The sequence below is a fragment of the Podarcis melisellensis genome (assembly GCF_964234715.1).
Source record: "Podarcis melisellensis genome assembly, chromosome: 4".
Lineage (NCBI taxonomy): Eukaryota > Metazoa > Chordata > Lepidosauria > Squamata > Lacertidae > Podarcis > Podarcis melisellensis.
This window is the reverse complement of record NC_138531.1, coordinates 67,973,957-67,986,345: the sequence shown is the minus strand read 5'-3', so window position 1 is coordinate 67,986,345 and position 12,389 is coordinate 67,973,957. Positions and strand designations below refer to the sequence as shown.

Sequence of the window (12,389 nt, the reverse complement as noted above, 5' to 3'; positions counted from 1 at the left end):
TTACTTCCTACACCCCTGAGTAAGGGGTGAAACTCAAGAGCAGGCATAGGCAAACTCGGCCCTCGAGATGTTTTGGGGACTACAACTCCCATCATCCCTAGGTAACAGGACCAGTGGTCAGGGATGATGGGAGCTGTAGTCCCAAAACATCTGGAGGGCCAAGTTTGCCTATGCCTGCTCAAGAGGCAAATAGGCCTATTGTGGTGCACATAGCCTTGCTGTGGGAATGAGAGAAGGCTTCCTGCGGGAGCATGGAGCAGTCAAAGAAGGGAGTCTATGGGAAATGACACTGACAAGGGATATCTTTTCTTTATGTTTGGGTTTCTTAACTTTTTATTCCTCTTTTCCATCAAATGGTGCTCAGGGTGGTCAACAGCAATAATGCAATAAAATGCAATAACAGCAATTCTGGGAAGAGCAATCAGAGGAATTAATGCAGTTACACAAGTGAGGATGCAAGATAAAAAAGCAATGCTCACATATCTGAGTTAAATATTTTGCTGCCTTATATTAAAGCCCTTATTTAGAAATCGACCTAAAGCCCTTATTTAGAATTTGAAAGGGTTTGGCTGTGGATCCGGCAAATAACCTTATTGCTCATATGGGCAGCCATAGAGTTTTCTAAGTATTCATAGAAGAAACATCATTTCAAAAGAGAAGAATTGAAGAGCCATTTTGAAGTGAAATGAGGTTGTATAAACAGATTGCTCCGCCATCCATTTTCCACTTACAAGCATCAAGGGCTCTTGTTTGGCGTCAATAGCCAGGCAAAATGAAACACAAGACAATGAAAGAATGGTGGCCACCCCTTGTCCACTGACAGAGAAAGCAGATGCCTTGCATGCCAACAACAGCTGATCGCATACGATGCTGGAGAACAAAAGGAGCCCTTCTGGGGAATATTTCATTTCCATGGGTAAACCTGAATTCCAGTGTCACAGTATGGTTTATTAGATCAACCCTCAAAGCTTTTGAAATGCTCCAGTTTTGAGTTGGTCAAATATGCCCTTAAATTCAGGTTGGTTGGACGCAGTTGAAATAAATTAAAAAATTGTCCAGTAGCATCTTAGAGATCAACTCAGATTGTTCTGGGTATATGCTTTTGTGTGCATGCACACTTCTTCAGATATGGAGAGGTACCTGGTATCTGAAAAAGTGTCCATGCATACGAAAGCTTATACCCAGAACAATCTTAGTTGGTCTCTAAGGTGCTACTGGACAATTTTTTAATGCCCTCAAATGTTCACAGACCTTTACTAGAAATCAGAATTATTATCTGACTTTTGCATCATCTTTCATCCCGACTTTCTTGACAGGCACATGGAGTATACTCCCTGCTATGCAAATCTTTGTGGGCTGCATCTGGAACTCAGTTCAGAGGAGAAAACAAGGTCTTATAGCCCAGCATTCTGACAGTGCTCAACAGGCAGCCAGATGGCTTTGGGGTAAGTCATCAGAGGCTATGAAGGCAGCAACTCTTCATCTTGACTGTCCCCAAGACACGTGGTATTTGGCTCCTTCTCTCTGAGAGACACATCCCCCAGTGGGCATTGTGTTGGTTGTTAAACATTTATAGAAGTATTAGTACCTGGATTTGATTGTTTTCATGCTACTTCCCCATATACCGCCACAATCATGTCTTTTAGATTGGATTAGATTGTTATATTGGAAGTCTGCAAGCAAGGACTGTGTTGTTTTTAATCTTGGTAAAGAGCCGTCAGAAATTTTCACGGCAATCATCATCAAGTATTTAGACTAAACTGCTTCTGAAGTTCCACTTAGGTATAACGGCTAATAAACATTGACAGATCTATCATCCAGGTGTATCCACAGGTTCCGGACTTATTACTAGAGTCTATTTTCAGCAACAGTCCTGTGCTTCAGTTATTAAACTGAATGCTAATGATAATACTGCAGACACCGTCTTTAAGAAGGCAAAAGGGATGCAAACAGCTGAGTCACTGAATATCTCCAACCAGAGCTCTGCTCAACATTCAGGGTTCCTTGTGGTGCTTGCTTTCAATCTGAGGTGAGAATTATATGACACTCAACAGTTTGGCTCACATTGTAATCTGAGCCGCAGAAGAACTCCATCCTACTCACCACCAACTAATTTACTAATTTATTCACTCAACCCTTGACCCTTTCTTCACATGAGATGAGCCTGCAGACCCATCTAGTCTGGCATTCTGTTCCCAAAGTGGCCATATACAATATACCTGTGGGAAAGTGGCAAGCTGGACCCAAGCACAAGAGCACTTTCCTTTCTAGAGGATTCTAGCAATTGCTATTCAGAAGCATTACTGCCTCTGACCATGGAGCCAGAGCACAGCCACTGTGGCTACAAGCCATTGAAAGCCTTGTCCTCCATGAATTTGTCCAGTCCTCTTCTAAAGCCACCCAAGTTGGTGGCCATCATTGCCTCATGGGAGCAAGTTCCATAGTTTAACAATGTGCTGTGTGTGAAGACGTACTTACTTTTATCCATGCAGAATCACCCAGAGCTCCACTTCACTATTAACCTTATGTTTTTTGTTTTTTTTATAAATATTTATTAAGTTCACTATTAACCTTATGGAACTGCAGTGTCTGTGGTTGTGGAGAGCAAGCAAGTAAGCCTTTCCCTCCATCCCTGGCAGATAGGTCACCGCTGAACTAACTCAGGTGGCAGGGAGAGAGGGAGGGACGCTGCCTCTGTTTCCATCTCAGCATCAACCATCCAGGAAAGGGAAAGGGAGAGAGTTCTTCTGGTGCTGCTATTGCTACTAGTGTTACAGACAAACAGCCAGGTAAGATGGTTTCAGAGGTGGGTGGTCAATGATAGCGATTAATAGGAGAATTTGAAAAAAGGATTCAGACCCTGTCATGCCATTCTTTCAATGGAGTGAAGCTTGAAAAGGGATTGTAACTAGACTGAGGGGGGGGGACGGACACCTAGTTATTTTCTGATGTTTAGAGTAGAGATGAGGAAGCTATGGCCTTCCAGATGTTTCTGGACTCCAACTCCTATCAGTCCCAGTAAGCATGGCCCACAATCAGGGATGATGGGAGTTGTATTCCAGAAACACCTGGAAGGCCAAAGATTCCTCATCCCTGCTTTAGGGGAAATAGTTCGGTTTATTTATTTAAATATGCTGAAAGCAACTCCCCAAAATGCTAATGAATACATCATTACAATAAGAGCCAAATCATACTAAATCATTTCAAGTACAGCAATCCAACCAATCACTCTGTTTGATTATCAGAACATCAGAACATTTTAAAGCCATCATGAAATGAACTATTGATCACGAAAGCATATCATTGATCATATATTACATGGGATGGATTTCAGCACAGCAGTAAAACAATTGTTCCATCAGCACAAGCATTTCTACTTGCCAGGTAGAATGATCTCCCCTTCCCCTCCACCTCCACCATGTGCTGTTCTGGGGGTTCTGCTGAGGAGATTGGGGCAGGAGGCAGGAGGTGTGTGAGGGGAGAAGAGGGGCAAGTCCCATAGTACTAGCGGACTCATTGCACTGGCTTTTGCTAGCGCAACAACTTAGCTGATTCTGGTCCATAGCAATTAATAAACCTATACTATCAAGTGCATAAAGTATTTATAGAGGCCCTTAAAGTGTACGCTTTCCATAGCAGCTTGATCATACAAAGTGCTTTAAAAAATCACCTCTTTATCAGTCCTGCATGTAGCCAGATACAATTCTAAATAAAGGCCAGGACAGGTTGGCTGATCACTGCTTGCCATCATGCCTAGGCTGTGGAGCTATTTGGTGGCTCAGTTGGTTTTATATATTTATTATGAACATGCATGTCCTGCCTTTCTCCCTTTGTGGGACTGAAAGGGCCATATATGAGACTCCCAGGAGGTCTTCTATCCACGCACCTAGAAGATCCAGCACCTATTTAGTTCCACCAAGGTGGCTGCCTCATGTGCTTTCAGGCCATACCTTTACGAATGGAAAAGAGCAATATCTTCTAGAAACATAGAAAATGTGTTCACATCACCCCAATGAGACCTAGGTTTCTCTGGAGACTGGAAATATTCTCTCCCCATAATGACTCTATTCACCAAGATAAAAAACAAACAAACTTTGGGTTAATAAAAAAGCACACTTGAATATCATGAACAATGACAACAGTTCTGTGCCCAGGCACAGTTCACTAGAGGGAGCACTAACACTATTTCCTTCTCAACGGCATCATCTTTTTACAGAAATGGTTGAATTGTAGGTTGATGTGTTTTCCATTTTTAAAATCTAAATGACAATAATAAATGGGCTGAGAAATCACCATAATATAATTGGGGGAAGCTGTCTCTTCAAAAGAAAATGGAAGTATTTTGATAAGTGTGGTTCTATTAAATAGATCCTGATTTGTATGCTGAGGGACCAACCTTTGTGAAGCTGACTGGTTGATGTTTCCCTTCATAGTTAATCAGGGACTGGATCAAAGTACGCTAAATGTTCCTTCCTGAAAGGGAAATCTCTCTCCCCAGCCTTTGGAAGGAGACACCCTACAGGTGAGGGGAAGGGCAGGTAAGTACCGTAGTTTAGAGGTAGTTTGCAGCTTGTACTGGGAGGCAGAAAAAGAGAATGAGCAAGCTGTGATATGGCCAGAGATTAAACATCTCAAGAATGCGGGAGCTCTCTTAAGGAAGCCAATGTGAGAAGGAACAGAAGCTCTTCTACATGCCACTAGGATTCTGCATGAGTAGTAGATGGCATTAGAAGGGCTGTGCTGCTCACTTGACCACCCTCTGACTGAGCTGCTGCTGCTGCAAACTGGGGTGTTGAAGGGAAAGGGGCGAGGTGGCTGCAAGGTTGGCACAGTGCAAAGACACCAGCAAAGCCAATCCAGTCTTCCAGGTGGCACATTTGCACCATGCTGAACTCACTGTACTATTCCATCAAGCTGTCCACTACTGCCTGATTAATTTCAGTAGGGCCAGTTTGCATATTTGCAAATAAAACAAATACTGCAAGTCTCTAGTGTTATCTCATCTAAAGGATACTAAACCTTTTAATATTGCTACTGGATTTCTCACCACTTGAGGAAATGAAGAATGTGTGCTACTGGCCTTGGATAAATCCTAGCGACACTCCATAATGTATTTTTATTAGGTGAAGAGCACTCAGCAAAACACCATCTTCCTCCAATGCATAGAAGCAAGAGGTTTAAGATATCTCCTGATGTACGATGACCATGACTCCTGTTCTACCAAGGATAGTCCTCATTTGCAGGGTTGTCAGAGAACAACCCTCTCCTGAAGAAGTCATCTGAAGTACTATCCTAGAACTATAGAAACATAAAGTTTGAAGGGACCCTGAGGGTCATCTAGTCCAACCCCTTGCAATCATGGAATCACAGTTAAAGAATCCCTGATATATGGCAATCCAAATACTGTTTATCCCCTCCAAATACTTTTTAAAAAATTTCCAGTGAAGGAGAGTCTACCACCTTCCTAGATAGTCAGTTTCACAGTCAGAAATTTCTTCCAAATGTTTAGTCAGAATCCTCTTTCTTGTAATTTGAATCCATTAGTCCATCTTTCATGTGACAGTCCTTCAGATATTTGAAGATGGCTATCATATCACCTCTTTTCCACACTAAACATACCCAGCTTCTTTCCTGCCCAAGTCCAGTGAGCAGGGGCCTCTAATTTGCACATCAACTTAGACAGCAGACTGAAGTCAGCCAGACTGAAGGCCAAGAAGTCAGCTGCTCAGAGTCCTCCCCACTTTGTTGAGAGATGTCTTCTATTTGTATTAAAGTTACAGGCACTATTTCTGAATGTGCTATAAATATGAATTAGCATATTAAAATTTAATGCTGACTGGCATCCTCCTCCTCACTGGTGGTGCCCCAACTGTGGAATTCTCTCCCATCTAAAATATGGATGGCTCCATCCCTTGTCACCAGGAATAGAAGAAGGCATCTATTCATTTAGGTGTTTGATGGGCATTGGTGTCTGTTGTGATTGTGTTTTAACTTCCTGGTTGTAATACGAGCAGAAGCTGGTTGCTGGATGGGACTCTGTTGCTTACCAGATGGGAAGGAAGGAGACTGTGGGGAGGTTGGTGCGGTGCAAATGCACCACGGGGGGCACCAGATTGACTCCACCAATGTGTGTGTTTTATGCTCTGATACTGCTTTGCATTGAAGGGCAGGTAGCAAATTTGTCAGATCATCAGTTAAAATTAAGCAGTTTACACAATGAGTCTTTTAAAAGCTGGTGACATATTTCCATCCCCAAGAGTCAACTTTTGTCCATATTTTCTTGTCCTGGAGTACCTAAGGCTGCTCCTTTTCTGCGCACCTAATGAGTCCCTTGCAGGCTGCTGCTTTTGTGTTCTAGTGATTCAGTCGAAGTCACTTGTGGCATGAAATGCCACTCATCATTCATAGTGGGTGATATATTTCTCTCTGTATCTTTCTTCCTATATATACTAACAGCTCTTTTGTGTATATATATTTTCTCTGGCACTTCCAAGTGTACCAGTTTCTTTCAAAACAGACCACTCAATCATGAAGAACGATCTGTGTGGCACAGGAAGTACTACATTAATTTCTCTTTCAGTTCTTCAGAAGGGCTGGGTACCAATTCCCCCCCATCAGCTCCACCGGGGAATATGCATTGTATAATGATATACAAATCAAATGAATCTAGCCCCTTCTTTTGGGACAGCTGCTTGAAGATAAAGTAAACCAACCCTCTATGTAGAGATGGCCTTTGACTGGACAGATGAGGCCTAAGGGAAAAGGCTGGGAGCAGAGCTGAGGGCAACAGCAAGGTGAAAGGTCTGATGAAGAATCTAGAATGCCTAGGGATGGATGTGCATGATAATCTGAAAAGGAGCTCATTGAGGTCCAACCAGGGTTCAATTATAAGCATTGAGAAGAAGTAATGAGTAAGGAAACAAAAGCAAGGTAACTGGATAGCGTAATTATTGGAACTGGGGGAGGGATTGGGAGGGAAACCAGTCTGGTGTAGTGGTTAGAACATCTGAATAGCTTCTTCAGACATCCCTGCATTGTCAATGATCTTCAGATTACAGGCTTTCCTACCATTCATTGGTGCCCTTTAGTTGCTGGGTTTTGTAAAGAAGGATAGTAGGATCCTAATATGACTAAAATTAAGGGAAAGCAGAGGTTGGCCTTGCAGGTTTCCTTAATGGTCTTCCTCCCTTTACTCCCCACCCCCTGTAAATGCAAGTCTTGATGGTTGGGTGTCATGGTCACTGAACTTGCTCTCTGAACACATTGCAGGAGAATTTGTGCAATATTTTTCTAATTTTCTTTTTTTACAGGACTTTTACAAAGATGCCCAGGGAAATATGAAATATTACTTTTACTGCCAGAGTGAAATATTCAATAGAAGCAACTACAGCATGAAACAAAGTGTTCTTCTGAATACTTTTGGGATTTTTTTTTTTAAAAAGGAAAGAACCTGAGGTTGGAATTTTTATATACTTTTAGTGGTTAAAAGCAAGTCAATATAGTTTGCTAAAGGAACAGGAGCAAACAGTCATGAATAAAGAGCATGACAGCAAGTAAGAAATCTTCTGTGACTTCTGAATTCACCTTTATAAATATTGTACATTGTGCCACATTCTCTGTAATCAAAATGGAACAAGTGTTTCCTTCCTCACCTCTCAAATATGTACAAAACTGAATAGACATGATCTGTCTGAATAGAATAGCTCTGAGCTCTTTTGAGATGTTCATCTTCTGGGGTCAACCAGTATAGAAGAGTGGGAAGGCAAGGGTGACAGCTTTGTCTCTCATCATCTTTCCATCACCCTCCATGAATTAAAGGGTGACTATCTGCAGCTGGGGGCCAGCTCTACTTGTGTTTGCTCTCAGTGCAATGTGAAAGCCTTGGAAATTAGGGTTCTATATAGTGATGGGCGGAGCCAACCAGGGGCCCACCAGTGAATAGAGCCTTGCTGTTGGACTGCGTATTGGCCGTGGCCACAGCGGTCAACCAGCAATGAATAAAATCCATCTGCACCTGACTCCCTCACTTTCATGCTCCTGTAATTGTGCATCATTAGCCTTTTATTGCATTCAAAGTCAAGGCTTTTGTTATAAAATTTAACCCTATTTTGCTTCCTAGGTTCCTTGTTTAACCATGGTTTTGCTTCCTTTATTGCCCAACCTTGCTATGGTGGCCAGTGGTGGCCAGGAAGGAATTTGCCTGCAGACAAACTGGTCTTTCTGGAGGTTTTGGTTTACACATAGAGAAACATCACAACTTTTGGTGGTTGAGGCACTGAGTGGAATCCTAGTCATTAAGCTTTTGAGTGAAGTGGTGCCTCATCCTGTCATGAACCAGCAGTGTAGTCAGGGTACTCCTTAGAGGAATCTCAATGGAAGTCTCTGTCCAGAAGCCAAATGGGGGCCATAAAACTTCCAGTGACAGCCTTTGGAGGGCCACCTTGGTAGATTGGCATCACGAGGCGGCCCTAATCCTTGGCATCACCCTCAAGTTTCAGCCCTCCAGCAGGAAGCTAGAACAGATATACACCAAATGCCTAAGCCAAAATTCTATCTACATCTGTAACCAATAAAGTTGTTGCCATTTTTAATCCAGCTCGGTGTCTGCCTGAGTTTCTTTATCACACCTTAGCTATACCTGCTGCGCAGGGAAGGGTGACACTGCAAATAGCGATGTAACCCAGAGGATGAACACCAGAATAGGGCTAGCATCTTTCTGCTTTTTTTTATAAAGCCCCTGTTTTGTATATTATACATATTCTCTCTCTTATGCTGTGCTTGATCTAAACATTGTTTGTTGGTTAAATATCATTATCTGCTCTTTTTGTTTGTTGTTTTTTAGGGTTTGTTTACAGGATCTTGAAAGTTAGGGCTTGCAGCACTGCATAACAACATGCTTTACATGCAGAAAGTCTCAGGACCAGAGGCAGCTGGTGGAGAGGAGTTGTGCTGCACACCTAACCCCTAGTCAACCATGTTGCTGTGCTTACTGGAAAGGAAAGGGCGACATGGCTAGGAGGTCAGTGCAGTGGAAGCCCAGAGGCGCAAGCCGCTGATAGGTTCTGCTGCCGTGTGTTCACTGTGCTGACCTCTCCCTCCTAATAAGCACAGTGGTGCAGCTGATGGGTGGCTGTGTGCATGGTAATGTCCCTCTCTGCTCTGGCATCTTAAATCAAAACAATTGATATAGCAGGACTTGGAGGGGGGGGAGACCCTGGTGAGAATGATAACAATTATCTGTGAAATATCCTTAGTCCACAGAACTACATCTCCCAAGCTTCCCTGGGGAGAGAAAATTAATACTATACTTCTTTCAGTCTTCAGTGTATATGTGGCCTAACTGAAAGAAGGTTCGATTCAGTGCATCCCCCATTCCCTCCTCCCAGTGACAAGCAAGTAATGGAAGGGCTTTGATTCGACAAAGAGGCACATAACAAAGGAGGAGATGCTATTAATCACTGGAGATTATATAAATCCTAGAATTCTTACATGTGAATGGTTTAGCAGAAAAACATACACAGGTTTTTCATTAGCATTTGCTTTATTTATCACATTCCTGAAATAAAGCCTAACAGATGTGACTGTGTTTGCAGATCAGGCAGCACATATTAATGGGGAAAGAGACTTGATATTTAATTGAAGCATGTGGGACAACAGCAATGACACCTGACACCTGGGGATACCTGCCACAGTTTGGACTATGTGCTGCCACTGATTGTTTTCCTTTGACTTCGCTGATGATGATGATTTATCAGATATTTTTTTCCAATATAAAGAGCAAACAAACCCACACACATCAGTGTGCAGCTGAGCAATGGATTGAGTCCCCTTGAATTCAGAACTGTTTTTCCTCATAAGGTTTGCTTTCCAGACACTTGAATCCCTCAGTGCCAAGCTTTGGGTGAATTCAGACAGGAAGGGAAAACACACACACACACACACACCAAACAACACGTGTGAGGCCTTTTCCAGCACTAATAGGGGGTAAGTGGATCCTGTGATTCCACAGCTGAAGGAGGTCTTCAAGATTATAAGAGCACTCAGGTAGGTTCTGAGTGGTGCCATTTGTCCACAGAGCAATGTGAAAAGATGTTATATGAAGCTCCATACACTGAATTGAGCCATCTTGGAATGCAGGGAAGCTGCATTATATTAGATCAGGCTGTTCGTCCAACAGTCTGTTCTGACCAGCAATGTCTCTCCATCATCTTGGGGAAGCCCTACCACCTACGACCTATCATTTTAAGTGGAGATGCTAAATGGGACATTCTGCATGCAAATTATGCGCTCTGCCACTTAGCTAGAGTCCATCTGCATCCAACCCATGACCATATATTCTGGCAATGGTTGGTCACTGTGGGATACAGGATACTGGCCTTGGGAGGGACTTTGGCTAATACTGCAGAGCTTCTCTTATGTTTTTGGTACCCCTGCCCCCTCCCCCCTTTGCATCAGGGCTCACTGTGGTGCAAAGAATTGGGCCACTGTCCAATATGGATGGCTTTGGGGTTGTTGCTCGTCTAATAATCAGAAGCCATATTTGGAAAACTGATGCTTTACTCCTTGCATTGACATATGTTGGGAAGCAAAAACAGGCAGGACTCTTGAGTGTTGTTCAATACTAGGTGCATGAAACCTGAAGACATAGTAGCTCCCCCTCCCCAGGGGATTAATATTGACACATTTCAGAGTAGTAGACCCAGGAGTTTCTGTGCTAGCCCCCTTGCAAGTTTTTGTTTTTCAAAATGGAATTCTAAGAGCCTAGGTAGACAGGTATTTTTAAAATAGTAGACTCAAGCTTATTGCATCATCATGCTGCTAATGCTAACTTCTTTAGCATTTGTGTGTTGCCTGTGTGCACAATATACTGGATTGTGTATAAAATGTACTAGTCTTTGGGGGACAGAACTATCAGCATTTAGAAGGGGGGAAAACTGTTGAAAGCTACTTAGAGCCTATAGGATAAAGGGATATAAAGTACATCTATCTATCAATGAAGCTATCCGATAATTAATATTGTGGAGATTCTCATTAGTATTCTGCCATTCAAAGTACTGTAATATAAAAATTAATATAAATCAATATAAAGAAACAAATACAGTCTTCTGAAGCTGAAGGTTGAACAGTCCTTAGTGGGACTATTCTAAATTAGTTGCAGCAGATAGACAGCTACAGCTTTCAAAATCTGCGTCCTTCTGAAAATCCTGCAATGCTTGGTTCCATATCCCAGGCAAATGAAAACTCCCCCACTTCCCCTTTTTAAAAGTGACTTCAAGTATATTTATTGCTTGGAGGTGACCATTAATTTTGCATTGTGGAGCACGTTACATTTCTCCTGTGTGCACTATTGCTCTCAGATCATTTCCAGTTCCTTTGCACTCGTTCCATTTGGTTTTGCTGTGGTCTGCATTCCGAAGATTAATAAAAAAATAGATTCTGCTACCTCTTCAGTCTCAGCCTTCCTTCTGAATTGATGACCTTGATGTATTAGTCAAAGCTCAAATATAAATACTTTTTTTTTTTTTTTGCAGAATGGGACCTACATGGCATCCCTGGAGGTTCTTGTGATATATAATTTCTCCCTCCAACAAGGTGAAACTCATGCATATGAAAGAGGAATACAACAGTTCTCACCGTCTGGTATGGAGAACCATTTGGAGAGAGAAGACCCAAGGCAAATGTCAATCCTGATGGTAATTTCTGCTTAAGTTCTACAAGCAGAAAAACAATACAAGTGCCAAGATTGCCATTTATGTGACTTCTGAGGCTGGAATATGGAATGACTATGTACATGGAAATGAGTGGTTGAGTTCTACTGTCTTGCATAGAGCAACTCAGCTCTGACTTGCTGAAAATTAATATTTCCATGACAGATGGTACATTGTTCCTCTATTTTCCAAAATTGGATTCAGCTCTATGCTAGAAATTCCTTCCATAGAGGGTGCCCATTGAACACTAAATATTACTCTGTTTCATTTTCTGTTTGTTTCTTTTTTTGCACTACACATACTGGGATCTTAAAAAGTACTCCGTTGTGCAGGAATTTTCTCATCACATAACGGGAAGCAATTGTTATGTTCTTAGGACTTAAAATGAAACTGGGGAATCGGCTTCAGAAACACAATAACCTGGAAACTTGGGTCCTACAGACCTTTCATTTTACATCTTCTCCATCATGGGACATCCATGCCAGGGAATGTTGCAGTCTCTTTGCCAAATGGGGGTTTATTCTGTTTGGGGCCACTCTGGCCACTGCCATTAGGTGAGTCAGGATGGATTCTAGCATGGTGAGATTTCCTTCCATGTCCTGACCTATGTCCTGCCAGGGGGTGGGGGACATGAGCAAGAAGCCGCAACCTGCATTGTATTGCAAGGATGGAAAGCAGGTG

The 12,389-nt window shown here is 42.4% G+C and overlaps 1 long non-coding RNA gene across 1 annotated transcript; it reads left to right on the top strand.

Moving 5' to 3' along the window:
• Positions 1-1,319: 1,319 nt before the first annotated feature.
• On the top strand, positions 1,320-11,975 carry LOC309368172. The gene is made up of 2 exons (XR_014167589.1): positions 1,320-1,445; positions 11,532-11,975. It is a non-coding gene; the product is annotated as an uncharacterized lncRNA (long non-coding RNA).
• The last annotated feature ends 414 nt before the right edge of the window (positions 11,976-12,389 follow it).